This window comes from Artibeus jamaicensis, unplaced genomic scaffold (assembly GCF_021234435.1).
Source record: "Artibeus jamaicensis isolate MK-2021 breed Jamaican fruit bat unplaced genomic scaffold, CSHL_Jam_final contig_3126, whole genome shotgun sequence".
NCBI lineage: Eukaryota > Metazoa > Chordata > Mammalia > Chiroptera > Phyllostomidae > Artibeus > Artibeus jamaicensis.
Window position 1 is genome coordinate 9,374,426 of NW_026521723.1, and position 22,737 is coordinate 9,397,162.

A 22,737-nucleotide genomic window follows, 5' to 3' on the forward strand; every position below is an offset into this window, starting at 1 on the left:
GTGTGGTTGCCTCTCAAGCACCCCCTACTGGGGGGACCTGGCCTGCAACCCTGGCATGTGCCCTGATTGGGAATCGAACCAGCGACTCTTGGTTTGCAGCCCACACTCAATCCACCAATCCACCAAGCTACACCAGCCAGGACCCTTAGTTTTTCTAAATGGCAATTTTCTCACATATAAAATCATAAGTAGAATACCACCAATCTCTCAAGTTGTTGTGAGGATTGAGGTAACGCTGAGAAAGCTGTAAGACAGTGCCCCAAGAATAGTAAGGTTTAAATGAATACTAGCTGTAAGTATTGTTTAATAATAATCTAACTAGCATTAACATACCATTTTATCACACACAGTCACATGTATAAGATTTTTACTACTCTCAATGAATTTTGAGGTGCTTCTCTCATCATCAGATAGAGGAAACAAGGACTAAAAAGTTAAGGTTCTTGCCCAAGGGCGTTGTAGGGAACTCTCTGAAGTTTTACTTGGTGATGCTGCTATTATCATCATAGTAATCCCAGAGGGCTGAGGGATCTGATCCAGACCTCTGGACAGCCCTCCCCAAGAACCTGGCTATACTCTGCGGGATTAAAGGAGGAGGTATTATTTCTTCAGGCCCTCCTGGAGTCTCTCTCAGCCTTTTTTGGCTCACATACTGCTGTATGTATTTTGTGTCTGAAATGGAAAATTTCTGTAACACAATACCCAGCTCTGATCCCCACAGACTCAAGTCTCTCTCTCTCTCTCTCTCTGGTTTGGGTTAAAATATGACTTCATGTGCAAAATGACACCTCATTTCCCAGTGCTCTTAGCAAGTTTATAAACGCTACAGATTACAAACCCTCGGGTTCCTAAGAATTCCAAAGAATCGATTTCACTTTCCTGAAAAAGGAGAGCAATAACTAAGAAGCGAGAAGAGAAATGAAAAAATGAAAACTACCTTCCTTTTTGATAGAGGATATATATCTACTTCTCCTGAGCCCCTTACTGCTACCACAGGTTCCCCCAAGGAAAGACAGGAAAGCCAGGCTGCCCTCAGCAATATGACCCTGCCTGCGCCTGGCTGTTTGGCCAGTCAGGCAATGGAAACCAAGGACTTAGAGGTTCACCAGGATTCTTCTCCCTTAGAGTGCGAATGCTTCACAAGCTGTCTCTAATGTGGGCCTGGACCAGTCTGAACAGTACACAGGGTTTTCACTGAGTGATTTATCTTTCTGACGACCTATTTCAGACTGGAGGTGGCTGGCACAGGCTCAGGAGCCAATGATCTGGCCTTGATTCCCCGTCCTGGCTAGTTGGGTGACTGTGGGCCAGTTTCTCAACTTCACATGTCTTAGTTCCCTCACCCAGAAATGGGTCTTGACCCTTCGGTGTAAGATTTTACATGGAATAAGTTACTGAATACATTATAAAGTATTTAGGACAGTTCCCAGCACATACTAAGCTCCACAAGTGTTGCTATTATCATTATTACCGCTTCTACCCTAGTGCGGGTTAGAGTTAGGGATGAGGCTATATTAGCTCAAAACAATATAATGCCATAGTAGAAAGGAATAAGTTTGCTGTTCTGGTAAAGTCACAGCCTTGGAATCAGACAGATCTGAGTTTGACCCTTGACACTGTTACTTAACTTGTGCGATCTTGGACAAATTATGAACCTCTTTGAAATCCAGTTTTCTGTTTATAGAGATAATAACACCTACCTCATAGGGTTACTGGGAGGATCCAATGAAGTAATGTTTGGGAAGTACTTGGCCCTTGGTCGCAGCCAGGGAATGGCATTTATTAAATGGTAAAGGGATCACATGAACAAAGAAACCCATTAACTCCTGAAAGCACTTCATACACACACACACATAGCATGATGGGTAAAATAGTGTAGTCTTTTGTATATTTTTCTGTCTTGTGAGTTCAGCTTGGTTTGCTGCCCGGGTTATAAAGTACTCAACGCCCTACCCCGACTCGAGCCTCCCTTCTTGATCAATCACATTTTTGCCCCAGCATGTGCTTGCTGATACAGAGTTTTGCCAGGTTTCACAAGGCAGCTATGATGAAAGTCCTCCCCGGACCTTCAGATTTAAACCTCCAGATGATACGAAGTTTTGCATGAGGAAAGGAAGGCAGCCGTAGCGCTCAATTTCAGGGGCACGGTTTCTGACCAATCATGTAAAAACTGTGCCCCCGTCGTCTTTTATAGGGAGTGCAGCAGAACAAGAGCCTCTCGGAGTTGTGTAACAGAGTAGCTCTGATGCCAGAGCACAGGAAACAAGGCCCACTTAGTCAGGCTTGAACTCCGACCTCCCTTCTTTTTCATGAGTCAGACTCTGTCTTCCAAGCCTTAATTTGTAATTGCTGAGTGAGGAGTGCTAATCCCCCCCATGATATAATGGTGAAGAGGAACTTCAGAGTCACCGAGTCTGACAGTTGGAAGACCTACCCAGGTCATCTGGTCAACCCTCCCCAGTGCCCTAAGAGGAACATGTCAGAGCCATGGTTTGTTGAGATTTGTCTTTTATCAATAGAGAAGAAAAAATAGCCTCGGGCAACTACTTCCAAGGAGTGTTCGACTTCACCAATCTGCCATTCTCACAGAAGGGGGGTGGGGAAAACAGGCAGAGGTAAGGAACCCATTACTCAGCTCATTCCAACAGCACCTGTGTTCTAAGCACTTTGGTGTGACTAATTGATTTCCTGGTAAGGCCGGAGAAAAGACTGATATCGGTACTCAGGGGTAGTAACAAAAAATGGATAAACCCAAAAGCCAGTGGAGGAAGATAATGGGAAGTAATGACCCCAGGAACCACAGCCTGGTGGCTGTTCTGCTTTTATACCTTCCCTGACCCTGCCCTGCCCCATACCACCCTCTTCTTCCACAATACAAAGAGCACCTTACAGCTAAAAGTCATCCACAAAATTATCTTGTCGTAAGGCCCTCACTTTTCAGATGAGGAAGTGGATCCCTGGTGTCAGGCAGTACCAAGGATCCAGGAAAAATGATCAATCCAGAAGTTATTTATGCTTTCAACTGACTTTAAAAGGACAGAGAAGTGCATTTAGGTCAGAGTAACTGGCATTTTTAATTCTGTTATATAGACAAAAAATAAAGTTAAAAGCAAAAGGTAATATATCTTCTTCCTGGTTCTTAAACTACTCTGCTGGGCTAGAAAATATGTGGAGGGATCCAGTTAGAGCTGAAGGCCAGAGCCAGCGTTTATGAAGCAGCTCCCTGAGAACTGAAGCTTATGGGTAGATGAAAAGACATGGTCCCATTCTTTGAATCTTGAGGTGGATAAAATCCAATCACCAGTCCTGTAGACTCCTCTTTGACAACTCATTGTTATCATTTCATCCTCTGAAAACACAAACACACAGCAAATGGGAAGATCAGAGCACCAGGGTTTTTTTAAAATTATTCAGTTACAGTTGACATTCAATATTGTATTAGTTTCAGGTATACATCATAATGGTTAGACATTTATATAACTTACAAAGTGATCTCCCAATTAGTCTAATACCTCCTGACACCGTACCTATTTTTTACAATAACAATGACTATATTCCCTATACTGTACTTTACATTCCCCTGACTGTCTTGTAACTACCAATTTGTACTTCTTCATCCATTCACCTTTTTCCCCCTAGTATCCCAACCCCCCTCCCACCTGGCAACCACCACTTTGTTCTCTGTGTTTATGAGTTGTTTCTGTTTTATTTGCTTATTTTATGTCTGAGACCTGACAACTAAATGAAATCATATGGTGTTTGTCTTTCTCTGACTGACTTATTTTACTTAGCATAATACCCTCTAGGTGCATTCTTGTTGTTTTAAATGATAAGATTTTACTCTGCTTTATGACCGAATAATATTTCCCTGTATATATGTATCTCCACTTTTTTTATCCACTCATCTTTTCATAGGCACCTGGGTGGCTTCCATATCTTCACTATTGTAAATAATGCTGCAATAAATGTAAGGGTGCATATACCTTTTCTAATTAGTGTTTTGGGCTTTCTTTAGATTAATACCCAAAAGTGTGATTACTGAGTCATTTGCTGGTTCTATTTTATTTTTTTAAGGAACCCCCATATCGTTTCTATAGAAACTGCACCAATTTCCAGTCCCATAAAGTTACCTTTTCTCCACAATCTCATCGGTGCTTGTTAGCTGTTGAGTTTTGATGATAGCCATTCTGACAGGTGTGAGGTTTTATTTTTTATCATTATTATTGATTTTAGAGAGAGAAAGGAAGGGGAAGAGAGAAAGAGACAGAGAGACCAAGAGAGAGAGAGGTCGACTTGTTGTTCCTTATTTATGGTTGCTTCTTGTGTGTGCCCCGACTGGAGATCAAACCCACAACCTTGGCCTATCACCATGATGCTCAAACCAACTGAGCTACCAGGCCAGGGCCTTATTATGATTTTAAGTTGCATTTCTCTGATGATTACTGACATTGAACATCTTTTCATCTGTCTATTGACCAACTGTATGTCCTCTTCGAAGAAATGACTATTCCGGTGTTCTGCCTTTTTGAAAAAAAAAAATTGTCTTTTTGGTGTTAAATTGTTTGAGTTTCTTTTTTTAAAAAGTATATTTTATTGATTATGCTATTACAGTTTTCCCAAATTTCCCCCTTTATCTCTCCTCCACCCTTCACCCCTCAACCCTCCAGCATTCCCCCACTTAGTTCATCTCCATGAGTTCTACATATAGGTTCTTTGAGTTCTCTGTTTTCTATACCACTTTTATCTTTCTCCATCTGTTTTATGCAATTATGCTTCTTCCCTGTACCTTTTCCCCCCACTCCTCCCTTCCCCCTCCCCACTAAACACCCTCCATGTGATGTCCATTTCTCTGATTCTATTTCTGTTCTAGTTGTTTGCTTAGATTTTGGTTTTGTTCTCTTTTTTTAGGTTCATTTGTTGATAGTTGTGAGTTTGTTTTCACTTTATTGTTCATAGTTTTGATCTTCTTTTTCTTGGATAAGTCCCTTTAACATTTCATATAATAGTGGCTTGGTGATGATGAACTCCTTTTACTTGACCTTATCTGGGAAGTACTTTATCTGCCCTTCCATTCTAAATGATAGATTTGCTGAATAGAGTATTCTTGGATGTAAGTCCTTTGCCTTTCATGACTTCAAATACTTCTTTCCAGCCCCTTCTTGCCTATAAGGTTTGTTTTGAGAAATCAGCTGATAGTATTATGGGCACTTATTTGTAGGTAACTGACTCCTTTTCTCTTGCTGCTTTAAGGTTCTCTCCTTATTTTTAATTTTGGATAACTTAATGATGGTGTGCCTTGGTGTGTTCCTCCTTGGGTCCAACTTCTTTGGGACTCTCTGAGCTTCCTGGACTTCTAGGAAGTCTATTTCCTTTACCAGATTAGAGAAGTTTTTCTTCATTATTTGCTCAAATAAGTGTTCAATTTCTTGCTGTTGTTCTTCTCCTTCTGTAATTCCTATAATTCAAATATTGGAACATTTCAGGTTGTCCCAGAGGTTTGTAAGACTCTCTTCATTTTTTTTTAATTCTTGTTTCTTCATTCTGTTCCAGTTGGATGATTATTTCTTCCTTTTGTTCCAAATCATTGATTCGAATCCTAGTTTCCTTCCTGTCACTGTTGGTTCCCTGAATATTTTGCTTTATTTTGTTCTGGGGTATCTTTCATTTGGTTTTTTTTTTCATTTTTTGACCAAGCTCGATCAGTTCTGTGAGCATTTGGATTAGCAGGGCTTTCAATTCTCCATCAAATAGGTTAGCTATCTTCTTATCGCATAGCTGCTTCTGAAGTTTTGCTCTGTTCTTCCATTTGGGCCACATTTCTTTAACTGGCATGCCTGGTAAATTGTGAAGGGGCAGGGGCTTAGGTATTCACCAGGGCAGGGCAACCCTCCCTGCACCACTGCCTGTGGGGGTTGGGCCAAAGAAGGAATGATGCAGCTCCTCTGCTTGTCTCTATAGCCCACTTTCCAGTGAACTCTCATGTGAGACTGGGAGTTTCTCCCACCACAACAACCACCACAATCCACAGTCAGCTCTGAGTGTGTTTCCCCCCTACTCAGCTTTACTGCCTCACCATGTTTTCTCTCCATCTGCCACCTTATCCATCTGGCTGCTCTGTTTGACTGTTTCTTTAATTCCTTGGTTGTAGGACTTTATGCAGTTTGATTTTCTGGCACTTCTGGTTGTTTATCGATTTTAGATTGGTCGTTAACCTCCTTTTAGTGGTACGAGGAAGTGAAAGGTTTCTACCCACACCTCCATCTTGGCCAGCATTCCTGTTTGAGTTTCTTATATATATTGGATATTAACCCCTTATCAGATGTATCATTGTCAAATATCTTCTCCCATTCAGAACGTGTCTTTTCATTTTGCTGGTGTTTTCCTTTGCTGTGCAAACACTTTTTAGTTTAATGTAGATCCATTTGTTTACTTTTTATTTTGTTTTTCTTGCCTGAGGAGACATATCTAAAAATATATTGCTGAGAGCAATGTCAGAGCATTTACTACCTACTTTTTCTTCTAGGAGTTTTATGTTTACAGGCTTTACACTCAAGTCTTCAATACATTTTGAGTTTATTCTTGTGTATAATATCAGAAATTGGTCTAGTTATTTTTTTTTGCATATATCTTACTGGTTTCCCCAACACTACTTATAGACTAGACTGTCTTTACCTTATTGTATGCTCTTGCTCCCTTTGTCAGAGATCAATTAAACATAAGCATGGATTTATTTCTGTTTTCTCTATTCTGTTCTATGTGTCTGTTTTTATACCAGTACCCTATTGTGTTGATTAATATAGCCTTGTAGTATAATTTAATATTAGGTAGCTTTGACTATTCTGTGTCTTTTTATGGTTTCATATAAGTTTTTGGATTATTTCTTCTAGTTCTATGAAAAATTCCATTGGTATTTTGATAGAGATACCATGGAATGTATACATTGCTTTGAGTAGCATGGATATTTTAACACTGTTAATTCTTCCTCTCTATGAACACAGTATATGCTGCCATTCATTAGTATCTTCAATTTCTTTCTCCCATATTTTATAATTTACCGAGCACAGGTCTTTTACCTCCTTAGTTAAATTTAGTTTTTTTAATGCAATTATAAATGGGATTGTTTTCTTAATTTCTCTTCCTGATAGTTCACTATTGGTGCATAAAATGCAACCAATTTCTAATTATTAGTTATGTACCCTCATATTTTACTAATTCTAATAGGTTTTTTATATATTATTTTATTTTATTTTATTTTTTTAAATAATTAATTTTATTTAGTTATTTTTCAAGTACAGTTTTTTGTCTATTTTTCCCATCCCAGCCTCCCCCGCCCCTTGCTCCCCACCTCCCTCCCATTTCCACACCCCTTAGTTCTCGTCCCTGTATCCTTCCTATTTATTCCTCCAAATCCCTCCCCCTTTCTCCCCTTAACTTCCCTTCCTTCTCCCCTCTGGTCACTGTCCCCTTGTTCTCTATTTCAGTGTCTTTGTTTTTATTCTGCTTGCTTGTTTGTTTTGTTGTTTAGCTTCCTGTTAAAGGTGAGATCATATGGTATTTGTCTTTCAGCACCTGGCCTATTTCACTCAGCATAATGCTTTCCAGTTCCATCCATGTTGTTGCAAAAGGTAGTAGCTCCTTCTTTTTCTCTGCAGCATAGAATTCCATTGTGTATATGTACCACAATTTTTTGATCCATTCATTTACTGATGGGCACCCAGGTTGCTTCCAACTCTTGGCTATTGTAAATTGTGCTGTGGACTCTTTTTTAAAATACATTTAATTGATTATGCTATTACAGTTGTCCCAGTTTTCCCCCTTTGCCCCCCCTGCACCAGTACCCCCTATTCCATCCCACATCCCCCCCACCTTAGTTCATGTCCATGGGTCATGCATATAAGTTCTCTGACTACTCCACCTTCTGTACTGTTCTTAACATCTTCCCAACTATTCTATACATACAAATTTGTACTTCTTATTCCCTATACCTTTGCCCCCATTCTCTCTCTTCCCCTTCCCAACTGGTAACCATCCAAATGATCTCCCTATCTATGATTCTGTTTCTGTTCTGCTTGTTTGCTTAGTTTGTTTTTTAGATTCAATTGCTGATAGTTGTAAATTTATTGTCATTTTTAATGTTCATAGTTTTGATATTCTTTTTCTTAAATAAGCCCCTTTAACATTTCAAATAAGAATGGCTTGGTGATGATGAACTCCTTTAGCTTTACCTTGTCTGGGAAGCACTTTATCTGCCCTTCAATTCTGAATGATAGTTTTGCTAGATAGAGTAATCTAGGTTGTAGATTCTTGCTTTTATCACTTTGAATACTTCTTGCCATTCCCTTCTAGCCTGCAAAGTTTTGTTTGAAAAATCAGCTGACAGTCTTATGGAATTCCTTTGTTGCTTACTCTCTACTTTTCTCTTGCTGCTTTTAAGATTACCTCTTTATCTTTAACCATTGGCATTTTAACTATAATGTGCCTTGGTGTGGTCCTCTTTAGGTCCATGTTGTTGGGATTCCCTGTGCTCCCTGGACTTGTATGTCTGTTTCCTTCACCAAATTAGGGATATTTTCTTTCATTATTTTTTCAAATAAATTTTTTATTTATTGCTCTTTTTCTTCTCCTTCCAGAACCCCTATGATTCAACTGTTGGTATGTTTGAAGTCATCCTAGAAGCTTCTTACCCTATCATCACTTTTTTGGATTCTTTTTTCTTCTTGCTGTTCTGATTGAATTTTTTCTTCCTTTTGTTCTAAATCATTGATTTGATTTCTGTTTCATCCACTCCACTTTTGATTCCCTGTGAATTTTTTTATTTTATTTAATGTAAACTTTATTTCTGCCTGAGTCTTCTTTATGCTGTTGACGTGCCCAATTATTTCCTTGAGCATCCTTATAACCAGTGTTTTGAACTCTGCATCTGATCGATTGCTTATCTCCATTTTGTTTACTTCTTCTTCTGGAGTTTTGTTCTGTTGTTTTGCTTGGGCCATAGTTCTTTGTCTCCTCATTTGACAGCCTCCCTGTGTTTGTTTCTATTTATTAAGTAGAGATACTTTGCCCCCTGGCTTAGTAGTGTGTCCCAATGTAGAAAAGCACATCTGTATGTTGGATGTAGTGGAGCCTTGTGTAATCACCTAGGTGGGACAACCTGTGTGAACCAGGTTGATGGAGTCTCAGATATGGTGTCACCATTCTGTGGCTCTGTGTGGGGGAAGGCTCAGAAAAGGGACAATGGCCAGTGCCTGGCCTCTGGAGTTTTTTCCAGGAGGAAGCTGTCTCCCAGCATTTTCCCTGTTGCTAGACAATTTAGTATCTTTCCATATGCTACCAGTGTCCCTCAAGCTGCTGTCCCTATGCTGGAGCTCAGAGGGAGTGAATCTGTTTAAGTCCTAAGTCTATCTATCGCAGACCCTTTAAGAGGAGATACCTGAGAATTCTACAGTGTCTTTTGCCACCCCAACCCCCACTGGTTTGTACAGCCGGAAGTTATGGGGACTTATGTTCCTGGCACTGGAACCCTGAACTGTGTGGTCTGGTGTGGAGCTGTGATCCTTGTCTTCCAAGATATCCCTCCCAATTTTTATCCAGTACATGTAGTTGTTGGAGCGCCCGTTTTGCATCTCTGCATTTCTGCCCCTCCTGTCTGAATGAATATTACTTCTTTAATTCCTTGGTTGTTGGACTTCCATACAGCTCAGTTTTCTGACTATTCAGGGTGATGGTTGTTTTGTGGTTTAGTTGTATTTTTTTTTGCTGTGGTTGTGTGAGGAGGCGAGCTGCATTTACCTATGCCTCCAAACTGACTGGAAGTCTCTGGTGGACTCCAAGATTCTCTCTATATAGTATCATGTCATCTGCAAATAATGGCTGTTTTACTTCTTCCTTTCTACTTTGGATACCTTGTACTCCTTTTCCTTGTCTGACTGGTATTAGCCAGGTTAATGGAGACTCAGTGTGCTGCCAGCCTATACTTATTATATCTGTTGTGGGGGCTCAACAAAATGGCACGGAGTTGCCCCTCAGGCTCTTGTCCTAAAGCCAATGATTTGCTTCCTTTCTGTATGTCCCTGGCACCTTTTGAGCTGCTGGCCCTGCACTGGAGCTCAGAATGAATGTGTCTCTTAGCAAGTAAGTCTGTGCCCAGGCCCTTTAAGAGGAAAGTCTAGGACTCCTGCATTCTTTCCTCTCATATGGACTGAATCCCTGCTGATTCTCACAGCCAGATGTTATGAGACTTCTCTTGGCACTGGTGGATTGGGCTGGGGAGCCCAGTATGGGGGATAGCTGCTCAGGGGAGACAACTAAAGCCAAGATATCCCTCCTAATTCTTAACTGCTTACATGGGTGTGGGGCAACCCATTTTGTGTCTCCATCCCTCCTACTAGTCTCCATGTGACTTCTTTATGTCCTTGGTTATAAAAGTTCTGCTAGTATTTAGGTGATTCTCATGTGTGGCTATTCTATAATTTAGTACTAATTTTGTCCACCAGATTTTTTTATGTAATAACTATGTAATCTTTCTCAATTTCATAGTTTCTTCTTTTGTAAATTAGAGATCATTATAATGTCTTTTACATAGCATTGTTGTATAAATCCAACAAAATAATGAAGTGTAACTGCTTTGTAAACCACAAACCAGTGATTCTTAAATAATTTGGTTTGACAACCTTCTTAATAATTTGATGAATGCTGATGATCCTTCCCAAATGTCCCACATGTAGACACAAGTTTTGCACATAATTTCGGAGGGTTCACAGACGTTCTGAACACCTCAGCTCATCACCTGCTCTAAAAGTCCTTACTGAATGTGAAAAATTCTGCATTCTGGACAAATGCAGAATTTTCCCAACTGGGCATACATTAGGGTGAGGCATTCATTTGTGCAATAAACACTTACTAGACCCTTACTAGGTACTGGGAGCGACAGGGACACAAATATCCTTGGAGATTTAAAGCAAAGGAGTCCCTTCACATGGATTTCTCAGGTAAGAAGTTCACCTCCCTGTGGCATCTGGCCTCCAAGTTTTCTGTCTGGTTACTCTCATCAGGTAGACGGCAGTGTGGTCACCTCTGATTTGAGACAGGAAATGTGTACAAAAGTCAGGAGATTTTTTTCCAGATTTATAAAGGTATTCTTTTCCCCAGGGCTTGATACACTGAAGGATTTGGGTGCAGACAAGCAAAGGGAAGTTGCGTTCAGCTTTGAGTGAAGCACAACTCCTCACAGGCCTGAGTTCTCCCGGTAAGAAGTCCTTGTGCCAGCGAAAGGCCATCTGTCACTCTTCCACATTCCACAGAGAAGATCTTGAAGACTGTTGCTGCCAAATCAGGTAATCAAATATTTCTGGCTACATAAATCAGAATTGGAATAAAAACACTTTCACTAGGAGCAGAGGTTTTTATATGTTTTTTAAAAATTTCTACAATTTGCTGTTTAAATCTCTATTCCACTTTCTAGCCTGAGAAAGCATAAAAAACATATTTCTTTATCTCCAAAATATCATTTAAAATATTGCTATTAAATTTGTCTATAGAGATATTAATTATTATAATGATTTAGGCTTGACTTTCAAAGCTCTGATTGAGCAGTGTATACATTGGTTATATAAAAAAAAGAAAGGGAAGCAGTTGGAATTTGGGAGGAGGTAGTGATATGTCCTACAGGTGAGACTTAGAAATAAACTCGAGAAGAAGAATCAAAAAGACAGGTGATCAATCTTGACTGGGCATGCCCAAAGGAAAATTAGGAATAGGCAAGAGTAGAAAACAGCAAATGGGGGTACTTTCCCCTATTAAGGAAATAAATTGCATTAATAATCTGAGTAATGTCCAGGCAAATAATCTCATTTAGATTCACTTGGTTTTGACTAGAAACTGGATTGCAGGAATAAAACAGAATTTCTGCATGGAACGATATTAGAAAGTAGTGATGTATGTTGAGAAAAAATAAGAATTTAATAGAAAATTCTATTGATTCAACTGGAATTCATGGCTGAGTTACCTACTTGTATAATTTGTAACAAATGTTTTTCACTTTGTGTTAAGGTTTTTATTTTCTGTAAACAGCAGACTAAGGTTCTGGTGCATTTGTAGAGGAAGGGAATGTAAGAGAGCTATGGAACTATAAATCCGACCTAAAGAGAACCCTTTTCTCTAATTCACCAAGCCCTAACCCGTGAATGAAAACAATGGAAGTGGTCAGCCACAAGAATTCAGGGACTGTTGGGGGAGCTCTGGAGAGTGGCACATCCACCCATCAGCTAGCCAGTCAGTCCCTCACCCACGCTCTCCGCTTTGGCCACACACATGTGAATCACCACCATGGCAATGTTAATAATGGACCCATGTTGAATAAAAGTTCATCTAACTGCCAGGGATTTCATTGTCTTCTGGAAGAAGACACTCTCATCTCCCTGGACCATCTGCATTCCTAGAGTTTGCTCTGCCTCTCCAGCTTATTTTGTGTTGTCTAGCTGGGCCTACGTGCAGAGGTCTTCTGAGACAATGCTTAGATACATGTCTGGAATGCTTTAACATACCATGGAACCAACTCCCACTCTCATTTTTGCTGAGGAAGCGATTCACAAATGCCCGAGGAGCCCTCTGGCCACAGACAAGCAGTTTCTTGAATCTTTAAAATGAGCCAATGAAAATAATACCTTGAGTGAACTTCTGCCTCCCTTTCACCTCTGACCTGTGGTCAGACACGTGACTGTGAGGGTTGCCAGATGGAAATTGTTAGTGAATATCTACATTTAACAGGACTTTTATTTATGACCTAAGAGAAGCTCTCATCAGTTATCCTGTGGGCTTGACCTGTGTTTAATACATACATAAGTGACCTCAGTTGTGTGTGTGAAACATGAAACCCTGTGTTTGGAGAAGGCTTGGACTCTGGAAGAGAGAAAAATGTGTCCCCTCCAAGATTCTTTACCAGGAACCAGGTGCCCAGGCTGAAAGGAGGATGGGGAAGCCAGTCCAAACTGTTAGGGCCTAATAATTATTCGGGGGTCCAATGCCCAAATAAACATGTTCACTGAGTTTGAAACCCCTGCTCAGCGGTGCCGACAGACACCATCATCTCCCCATATTCTGATATCCCGGAGATTATAAAGGCTCTTTATAACTAAGACAGGCTCTTTTATTTCACAAACCTCTGCAAACCAAGTATTCGTCATCCATCTTTCCCCAATCTAAACATTTTGTGGCTCTAGATCAAGCTTTCGTTGGAGTCTCATCGATATATTCTAAAAAAATGGAGCATAGGACCAAGGCTCTGGCAGCATACTTAGTCAACCTCAAGGGAGAGGGTGTAAGAGAAATGGGTTTCCTCATCTCCAGGGGTTTTTTTCTGTCAACTCCCTGTGTTTTGTTCCATCTTTAAACTGTGTGTATGATCTTTAGCTTCTCTGCTCATTAAGTATTTGGGCAGATGGATGCAAATTGATGAAACACATATGGTTCAGTTACAGATTAACAACCCTGCTGCATTGGGTATATTTGATTAGTGAATGCTACAAGTATCTTGGTAGTTTAGAAGATAAAAATCATTTAGCCCATAGAATCTATTGCTGAGTTTTAGTTACTGTATATTTTAGCTTCTTATATAATTCCCAAAATGTACTTTCCAGTATTCTTATATAGCATTTTAGAGAAACGAGCAGAATCATCAATTTGTAAATGGAAAACTGAGGTAATGAGAAAGACAGGCCAGAGCCACACAGCTGAAAACCATTGGCGGCATCCAGAGGCCTGTGTTTTCCTCAGCAGAAGGTGCTTCCTCTGGGAAACATTCTCATTACATCATCAGTGTATTTTTCCAGACGCCAGGGTCCCCGGGATATAGCAGCTCCGTCTGGGAAAACATTTACCATCCCTCAGCAAGTATTAGATCTTTGTTTGCTCATTACTTTTTCTCCTATTTTCCCGGTGTGTGCATATACAAGGTGGGGCATAAGTCAGTTTATAGTTGCTTATATAGAAAATAATAGAATAATTAATAATGTAAGAATAAACTCTGTGTTTCATGTATTCATAATTATAACCCTACTTTTGGCCCACCCTATATGTGTGTATATACCCTTTTCCTTAGAGATTACCAATGCACAAAAGACTTTGTGAATTTGGATTAACATTTAATTACTTTGCTACTATTTTTAATGCCAGTGTTAAGTGGTGTCTTCTGAAGACCCATGACTTTCACACTATTTTTTTTATTCCAGAACAACAACCCTCTTGGCTCTAGCACACACACACAAGCACACACTCATGTATCAGGTTATAAGAGTGCAGAAACACATTTGAGAAAATTCTTGACAGCGCATAAACACTTTAACTTAAGTTATTACAGGCATACTTTGAGAGGGCTCATATTACTGCACCCATTTCACAAATGGAAAAACTTATTCAGAGATGTGGAGTAACCTGCCAATGTTAGATCACAAAAAGTGGAATAGAAACCAAGAGTGAGAATCTGACTTCTCAGCCCAGGAACTTGCCAGTGTGTGCTCTAAGCTCCTCTCAGAAGGTGAGCGGAGTGGGGCAGTGGTAAAAATCCTCATCTTTTAAATCAAAGCCAATTGCTTGCCATTGGGTTTGTATTAATTTCTGTATTTTGACAAAAGACCCTTTGAATTTATCACAGAATATCCCCACACAGACCTCTACTAAAATAGAAGGCCACCATCGTTATGAGAATGTACTACTTTTCTCTTGCTTGAACTATCAACTTGTATACATTACCAAGAATAAGGAATGTAGTTAAAATGGCTCAAAATCTATTATCTTATTATTATTACTATTATTATTATTGTTATTATTATTATTGAAAGGATATCCTGTTCAGAGAAAAATATTTTCCAAAATGATACTGGAAAAGTTTTACAAATTGTATGTTCACAAGAATTTAATTTTATATTTCTGGGTTTTTTTATAAATTATTTTTATACTTTTTCTAGTAAGAGAAATACTTTAAATTATTGACAAAAGGGAACAAGAAAGGAATAAGAACAAGGAAGAAGAGTGAACCTGTGAAAGGGTGTAGCATATAAGTGAGTAAGGAAGGCAACAGCTTTCTGTGACAGTAGGTTCACCCCAAAGCTAAAGAGAGCTTTTAAAAGCTCCATCCAGCCCTGGCTGGTGTAACTCAGTGGATTGGCTGTGAACCAAAGGGTTGCTAGTTTGATTCCCACTCAGGGCACATGCCTGGGTTGCAGGCCAGGTCCCCAGTGGGGGCCATGTGAGAGGCAACCACACATTGATGTTTCTCTCCCTCTCTTTCTCCCTCCCTTCCCCTCTCTCTAAAAATTAATGCAATTCTTTTTTTTTTTTAAAAAAGCTCCATCAAAAAAAAGCTTCGTCCACAGTCTGATCTATCCTGTTCTAGGTAGATTCATGCCTAGGTTCACCCTGTTTTTGGTAGACCCTGGGAATGAAATGCTTCTAATAGAGCAGTGTGTGTCAGGGACCCAGCCAACTGTAAACTCTCTCCTTATTGTGCCTTAGCATTTTTGGTAGTTCAAATTCATGGGTAAAAGGAACCACAAAAGAACATCCCCCAGAGCTTATCTGTTTGCCTTGGGTGACCCCATGTCTCAGTGAAAGACAAGATTTCATAGAGACAACACCTCAACAGAGTGTCTCCCTCATGCTTTCTTCAGAGGTCCCCAGGTCTGCACACCCGAGCGGGGCTGTGATAACAGGAATGCGGTTTGGGATCTCTCCACAGAAAGATGGGAACTGGTAGACAGGCCAAGAACCCCTCCTCCATCCACTGCCACTCAGGTGCAAATCAAACACTCTGATTCCCAGCCTACTTTTCCTAGGCATAGCATAGAAACAAACCCCGGTAAGAAGATAGGCAGTTATGTTTTTGCCTCTAGGACTGAATTTGTCAAGGTCCTGGGAGAAGCAGGAAATTCAATGATCTGTCTGAGAACCACTTTTAGGAGAATCGCATGAAAAACTTAATAAAAATTAACAAGGGTTTCACAGGGTCTGCTCCAAACTATCATAAAAAATTCTTGGAGTGGGGACTCAGGAATCCCATTTTTATTAAGTTTCCCAGATGCCTTCAGTGCATTTTAAGAGATGAGAGTCACTGCTTGACCAAAATGCATGTAGGATGACCAAAGGTTATGTGAATGTTGATCCCAGCATGTATTTGGGGGTCCCCTGAGGACAGGTAAATTCAGTTTCTACACATTTGGGATCTCTCCAGAACTTTGCGTATCATCCATGCCCACTGGATTATTATGATCAATTGACTTGAATTTCTCTTACACGCAGAAACAATGGCTTATTATCTTTATGTCTTTGTACATCCCTTGTCTGGAAGAATGCCCACTTAATAAACCTTTGTTGATTAAACAAATAAACACAGCTGCTTTACCCATCAGGAACTTAGCGAAGAGTTTATGCTTGTTCTCAATAAACTATTGAGACTTATTACAACACAGGTTGTAATTGCAACACTGGTTGAAGCTTTACCTTTATTATGATATCCCCAAAACAGTAGTTTCATCACAAATCCTGCCACATCATCTCTTGAGTTAGACACTTGTTTAAGCTCTCTTTTCTCACTCCTCCACGGAAAAGCTGTGCTGGGAACAGGAAGGAGCCAATCTGGCCTAATCAGAGAGAAAGTTGTAAATGCTGTTTAGTTGATAATATGAGAAGGGACTGAAAAAAATAGAATTATGTTCTGGAGCCCTTGTAGTACAGGCTCCCCCTGCTCGGGCGGTGAGTGCTCTAGGAACCCATCTGTATCAGTGTACCAGCTGGTGTTGCAAGAGGCTGCCTTGGCTTCAGTGAATTTTTTTTGAAGACTCAATGCATTTGCCCATTTCTTGATGGATGATTTACCAGTGCACCTGCCCGCACCATACCGAGTGTTCAGCAGTTTTTGACCCACAATGGCGTGACCCCCATGCCCCACCCTCCATATTTGCCTGATCTCTTCCTGAGTGACTTTTTTTTCATTCGTTTCCCTGGATGAAAAAAGTCCTCAAGGGGAAACGTTTTGCTGCTGTGAAAGAGGTGAAAGTAAAAAAGAGCAGAAGCACTAAAAGGCATCAAAATCGATGAGTTCAAAAACTGTTTTGAGCAGTGGAAAAAATGTCCCAATAGGTGTATTACATCAAATGGAGAGTACTTTGAAGGTGACTGAAGTTTAAATGTGTAAGAATAAATACACACTTTTTATAAATAATCCCATTTTGGGGGTCCCCCCTCATATATTCAGTACTGAAGTGACCTCTCCATTTAGCCAAAGTCTAGGAACACTTAGCGGCACGATGATGATTCGGCCCTTTGCATATTACTGCTCCGTGTGTGCAGGAACTACAGCTAGCAGAGAAGAGAAAGCCAGAGCCAGGAGTGCCTTCATTGGTTTGTTGTCATCGTTTTTATTGTTTTTAATTATATTTGACATGCAGTGCTATGTCAATTTCAGGTGTGCAACATAATGATTAGACATGTGTATGCCTTACAAAGTGATCGCCACAATTAAGTCTAGTACCTGTGCGTCACCATACGTAGTTATTAGGATATTATTGACTGCATTTCCTATGCTATGCGTTATGTTCTCGTGACTAATCTTACACATGGAAGTTGTACTTCTTAATCCCCTTCACCTTTTCTGTCCTTCTTCCTCCATCATCTGGCAACCATCAGTTTGTTCTTCGGATCCACAATTTCTTCCTGTTTTCTTTTGTTTGTCCTTGTTTTTAGTCATGTGTATACAAATGAAATCATGTAGTATTTGTTTTTCTCTGTCTGACTTATTTAACTTAGCATAATAGCCTCTAGGTCATGCATGAGGGATGAAGTGGCAGGATTTTATTTTTTATGGCCAAGCAATAATACTCCATTGTGTGTGTGTGCATGTGCATGATATGTATACACCACATCTTCTCTGTCCATTCATCTACTGATGGGCACCTAGGTTGCTTTCTTGTTGACTGCACTGCTTGCTGAGCCCTCGTGAAGCCCTCAGGTTAGGTCTGTGAAAGGCTCCGAGAGGCTGAGTGGCCTCTGGAAGATATGCTGCAGGGATGCATTTCACAGCCGGTATTTCTCAGAACTTGGCTCTTAGGCTGCAGAGTTACCCTTTGATTCGTGACACTTCAGGGATGTTTTATTGGTTTAGGAAATTAATACACTCAGGAAGAAACAAATTCAGCCATAAGTCCTGGGGCCTATGAACACTATCTCCAGGAAATTGATGGAGATCAGAAATGGAAATGCCAGGGATGAAAGTGCTGAGGGGCAAGGCCCGTCTGGTTTAAGATGTGCTGACTGAGGAAGTGCCAGGACTGGCCATGTGAGAAGAAATGCAAGGGCCTGGGAAAGGGCACTGCTGCCAGGGTGTGCTGTGGTTTGCATGTCTTGTTTTTCTGTTTTTGAAAAGCTGAAATAAAGCTGACTTGAAATCACGTCAGTCATTTGTATATCCTAACTCTGGCACTTCCTCTGTCATGTTAACTTCTTTTTATTTCAAACAACAATGTCAATTTACTAGGCCCAAACTTCATGGTGTTTTTCATTTAAACAGAGGAGTTTGCCAAACCTAGCCCCAAAAGAAATATTTTTGTGATCCAGCTCTTTTATCAACCCCGCAGCTGGGTTTGGTTCACTCCCCAGTTCAACATCCCTTCGGTGCTGCTAGAAACCAACATGATGACCAGGGAATGGGAACCTACTCTTGATGTAATAGCTTCTGCCTACATCAGATAGGAGGGACACACCACAGGGAATGAGTTGCAGAAATAGGGGACAAACAAAAATGTATATCATATCTAACACTGTTAACCCTCCCCATAACTATTATTATTATCATCATCATGATTTATAAATGAAACAGAAGAGCAGACAGATCAAAGGGAGCTAACTTGGCCTATCATTTTGCCAGATTCATGGTGGGTCCACACCCTTAGAAAACAAACCTCAAGAATCCAGTTCTAATCTATTCAGTCAAGATGTTCCCCACCCCACCCCCACCACCACATAGATTAAAAAGTTGAGTAACCAGGGAAGAAAATAACATGGAAGAGTATGCAGATGATAGTTTAGAAAGACTAATGAGTCAAGAAGTAGGAGTGGGAAGATGCAGAATATGGGTGCTGAAGATGTGATGTGAATTTGATATGGCCCAAAGCACTCTGATTGCAGAAAAGGTGTTATAAATGGATCTTGGCAGTTCTTAAAATGATAGCTAATCCAGATTTGGGGCAGCATTTTCCACACTGTATCCTAATTATACATTTTTTAACATCATCCAATTTATGTTCACAGACTCCAGTTTATTTTGAAGCTTAGATAAAAAGAAAAGTAGAGTAGAATGATCAAAATATATATATAAAACTTGATATAATGAAATTTTGGCTTGAAATTTAACCCAGAGAATAATTATTTGAGATAAGTTCTTTAGTGAGTAAATTAGCAAAATCCTTATATTTTGCTAATTTTAGCAAATTTTTCTACAACTGCATGTTTAGAAACCCGATTTATATCTTATTTCTAAATTAATGAGGTCCCCGAATTCTCACTAAGTTAATGGAAATGGGAACTCATTTCCCAGATAAGGTGTTTAAGTGTGCCTCATCGCTTTGCTGTAAAATTAGCCCTGAAGAAGTCTCAGAGCTGCCAGTCCCAGCTTTGGAACATATTTAGCTCCCTTTCAGAGATATTAAACTCCCCCACAGCAATACCAATGGCAGTGGATTCTTTAAAACAGTGAGAGAGCACAGAGCAAGCTTCTGATCCAATGCTTTTAAATAACTGGAATGAGAAACACTGATAACTGCTATTTGAGAAGGCACTCTTGAAAATAGGCCTTGTTTAACTGTGAACTGGGGAATGACCTATATAATTGGAGGTTAAGTGGGTCTGGGCAAGAATCCCATTTATTATATGAACTCTCCTGAATTTTATTTCATCTCTGTCAATTAAGTGGGACTAGCAAAGCCTTCCTTTAGTATGGTAGATAGGTTAACATTTCAATTTATGGAAAGTCCCTTTCTACGCTTATAACATACTTCCAAACTATTTATGATTTATGGGCTTTGATGTCTATTTTATAAACCAATATTAATTTACTATCTGAGCACACATTCCTATGATTATGCCTCACCCTTCAAGTTTATCATTTTGGGATGTCCCATCTGCATCCTGGAAAGTCCTGAGGGTAAATCTTCCCCTGCCAAAATACTGAATCAACGGTAACCTGTCTTAGAAAACTGGAAAATGTGGAGGAAGAGATTAGTAATGATTTATACATCTGGATGTAGAATTCAAGAATATAGGTCAGTGTAAGAAAAAGTACAAAGTAGTCACAGTTCACTCTTAATGTTGCTTATGACTTTCCCTTCCCTTAGTCAGGGGAAGTTTAACAATATGCATTTCCTTGAGATTTAATAGTTGACCCCAGAGTCAATGGTAATTATTAGGTTTGCTCCATTCTAATCTTTCTCAGGCAGAGATGATAGAAATACATTCTGTCCAAAGATCCTTAGACTGAAGACATTCAAGTGTATTGCTAAGAAAATAGAAAGTAGGTTCTAGCCTTAAAGAGCTTATGATTAATGTACACAAATTTGGGCAGTGTGTAAAGATTAGGAGCCAAAAGAAGAAAAGCCACCAAACAACATTTAAAAAGACGGAAAGGTAAGCCAAGAGGCAGTCACATACATGCAATGACACAGGAAGCCAAACAGAAGGGCTCTGATGAGAAGGCATTATGATTTGCCACAGAAAGTTCTGAGAAAATTGTTTTCTCTGAAGATAGCGGTTCTTGCTAGTAAATGAAAGTCCCACAATACAACAGTAATAAGGGATAGATTATTAAAATTGAACCATTAAGATTTCCTAAATGAGGATTTATGCTTTCTTTTCTTTCTCTTTCCCTCCTTCCTTCCTTTCTCTCCCCCTCCCCCATTCCTTCTTCCACAGTCCAAAACATGCGCAGCATAATTTGAAGTTAATATCCAGCTCTAAAATTTAGGCTCAGAATTTATAATGTCTTTTCTCTTGTTTTCTAACAAAGGGACATTTAGTGTGGCATCATAAATCAGACCAGTCCTCTCTCAAATGTGAATACTTACAAGAACAAAAAGGCCAAAGGCACTTTGGTTCCAGATTACTAGGAACAGTAATTCATTCAGCTCTTTCACTCTCCATTCATCTTTATGTGATTTCCTTCAACTATGGGCCACATTTTTGTCTTCAAAAGGACGCTGGATTCTCATAATCCTTTTGTGCCTCATGTTCTCAACTTGTTGTTTAATGCCACCTGTTTAAAAACAATAGAATAGAATTAGCAGTTCTTATCACATGAGCTGAATTCATCTGATCCCCCTCCAAAAAAGTATATGGCACTATTGTACTGGGCAAAAATCGTGGGTGCTAAACATTCAACTAGTTTTAGATTTGAAACATGTGTTTTATCCTAGTATAAATATCACATGTTCTTTTACAGCATTGCCCTCCTTTTTCCTGGTAAATGGGCTGGCTTCTGGCAAATCCAGACCACTTAAGCCATAAAAAATATATTTTATAAACATAGGAGTCAACAGAATCTTGTGGAGAGCTCTGGGTTTGCATGCTATTGCACAACCCATCTACTTCCTAAGGAAGTATGTACCTAAGGAAGCCACACAAACTCTCAGTTTGAAAATAGGTATTCTGTTATGGGTTGAATTATGAACCCCCCAAACTCATATGTTGAAATCATAACTCATAATACCTCTGAATGTGACCTTATTTTAAGGTAGGATCTTAACAAAGGTAACCAAATTAAAATGAGGTCAGTATTTACCTCAGTATTTACCTTTGATAGCCTTAAAGCTGGGATGTCAAACTCATTTTCACTGGGGGCCACATCAGCCTCAAGGTATCCTTCAAAGGGCTGAATGTAATCTTAGGACTGTGTAAATGTAACTACTCCTTAACTAGGAGCTAGGAGCTTGGTGCTACCACTGGGTAAAACAAGGTGCCGGGCTGGATAAAACAAGATGGAGGGCCAGATTTGGCCCGTGGGCCTTGTGTTTGCCACCTGTACCTTAAAGAATGGGGAGATTTAGACACGGAGACACATATAGAGCCAACACCATGTTAACATGAAGATAGCCACCTACAAGCCAGGAAAGATGGAACAGATCCTTCCCTCACCACCCTAAGAAGGAAGCAACTTTATCAACACTTTGACTTTTATACTGGTAGCCTCCAAAACTGTGAGAGAATACATTTATTCTCTCTGTTGTTTAAGCCAGCTATTTTGTGCTACCTTGTTGTAGTTGCTCCAGTAAAATAATACAAGTACTATTATAGATCCAATCCAGTTTAAGGGCTGAAACTGCCCTTACCAGAACACTGCACTTGACCAGTTTTAGTGAAATTGGAAGACAACTCATACTGTCATGTGAAATGTGCTTCAACCCTCATTATAGGGTTGATTGCCTTAGAGTACCTTGTACAAAACATCTCTACTTATTCCCTAGGGCTCAAGAAGGCCAATCTGGTCCTAAGAAACCCAAGATCCATTCTGAATCTGTGCAGAAAACATGACAGTTGTTGTGTAGACATACCTGGGCAAAACATGGAACTGAGGGATCTGTGGAGATCATGTTTGTTCTCCAGATATTTTCTGTCTTCTGATCCATTCTCTTCTACCTAAAATTTGCTCTTGCTCATATAGAGTTTGCTCACTTTAGCTTTCAAATTGTCCTTAGGCCACAC

At 39.8% G+C, this 22,737-nt stretch overlaps 1 protein-coding gene across 13 annotated transcripts in view; it reads left to right on the plus strand.

Moving 5' to 3' along the window:
• Positions 1 to 22,737, plus strand: part of PHLDB2 (pleckstrin homology like domain family B member 2) — a 235,000-nt gene that overhangs the window by 24,974 nt on the left and 187,289 nt on the right. For all 13 annotated transcript variants that reach the window (XM_053663054.1, XM_053663055.1, XM_053663056.1 and 10 more), the window contains exon 2: positions 11,149 to 11,333. The gene's annotated coding sequence lies outside the window, so the exon portion shown is untranslated. The remainder of the gene's footprint in view (positions 1 to 11,148; positions 11,334 to 22,737) is intronic.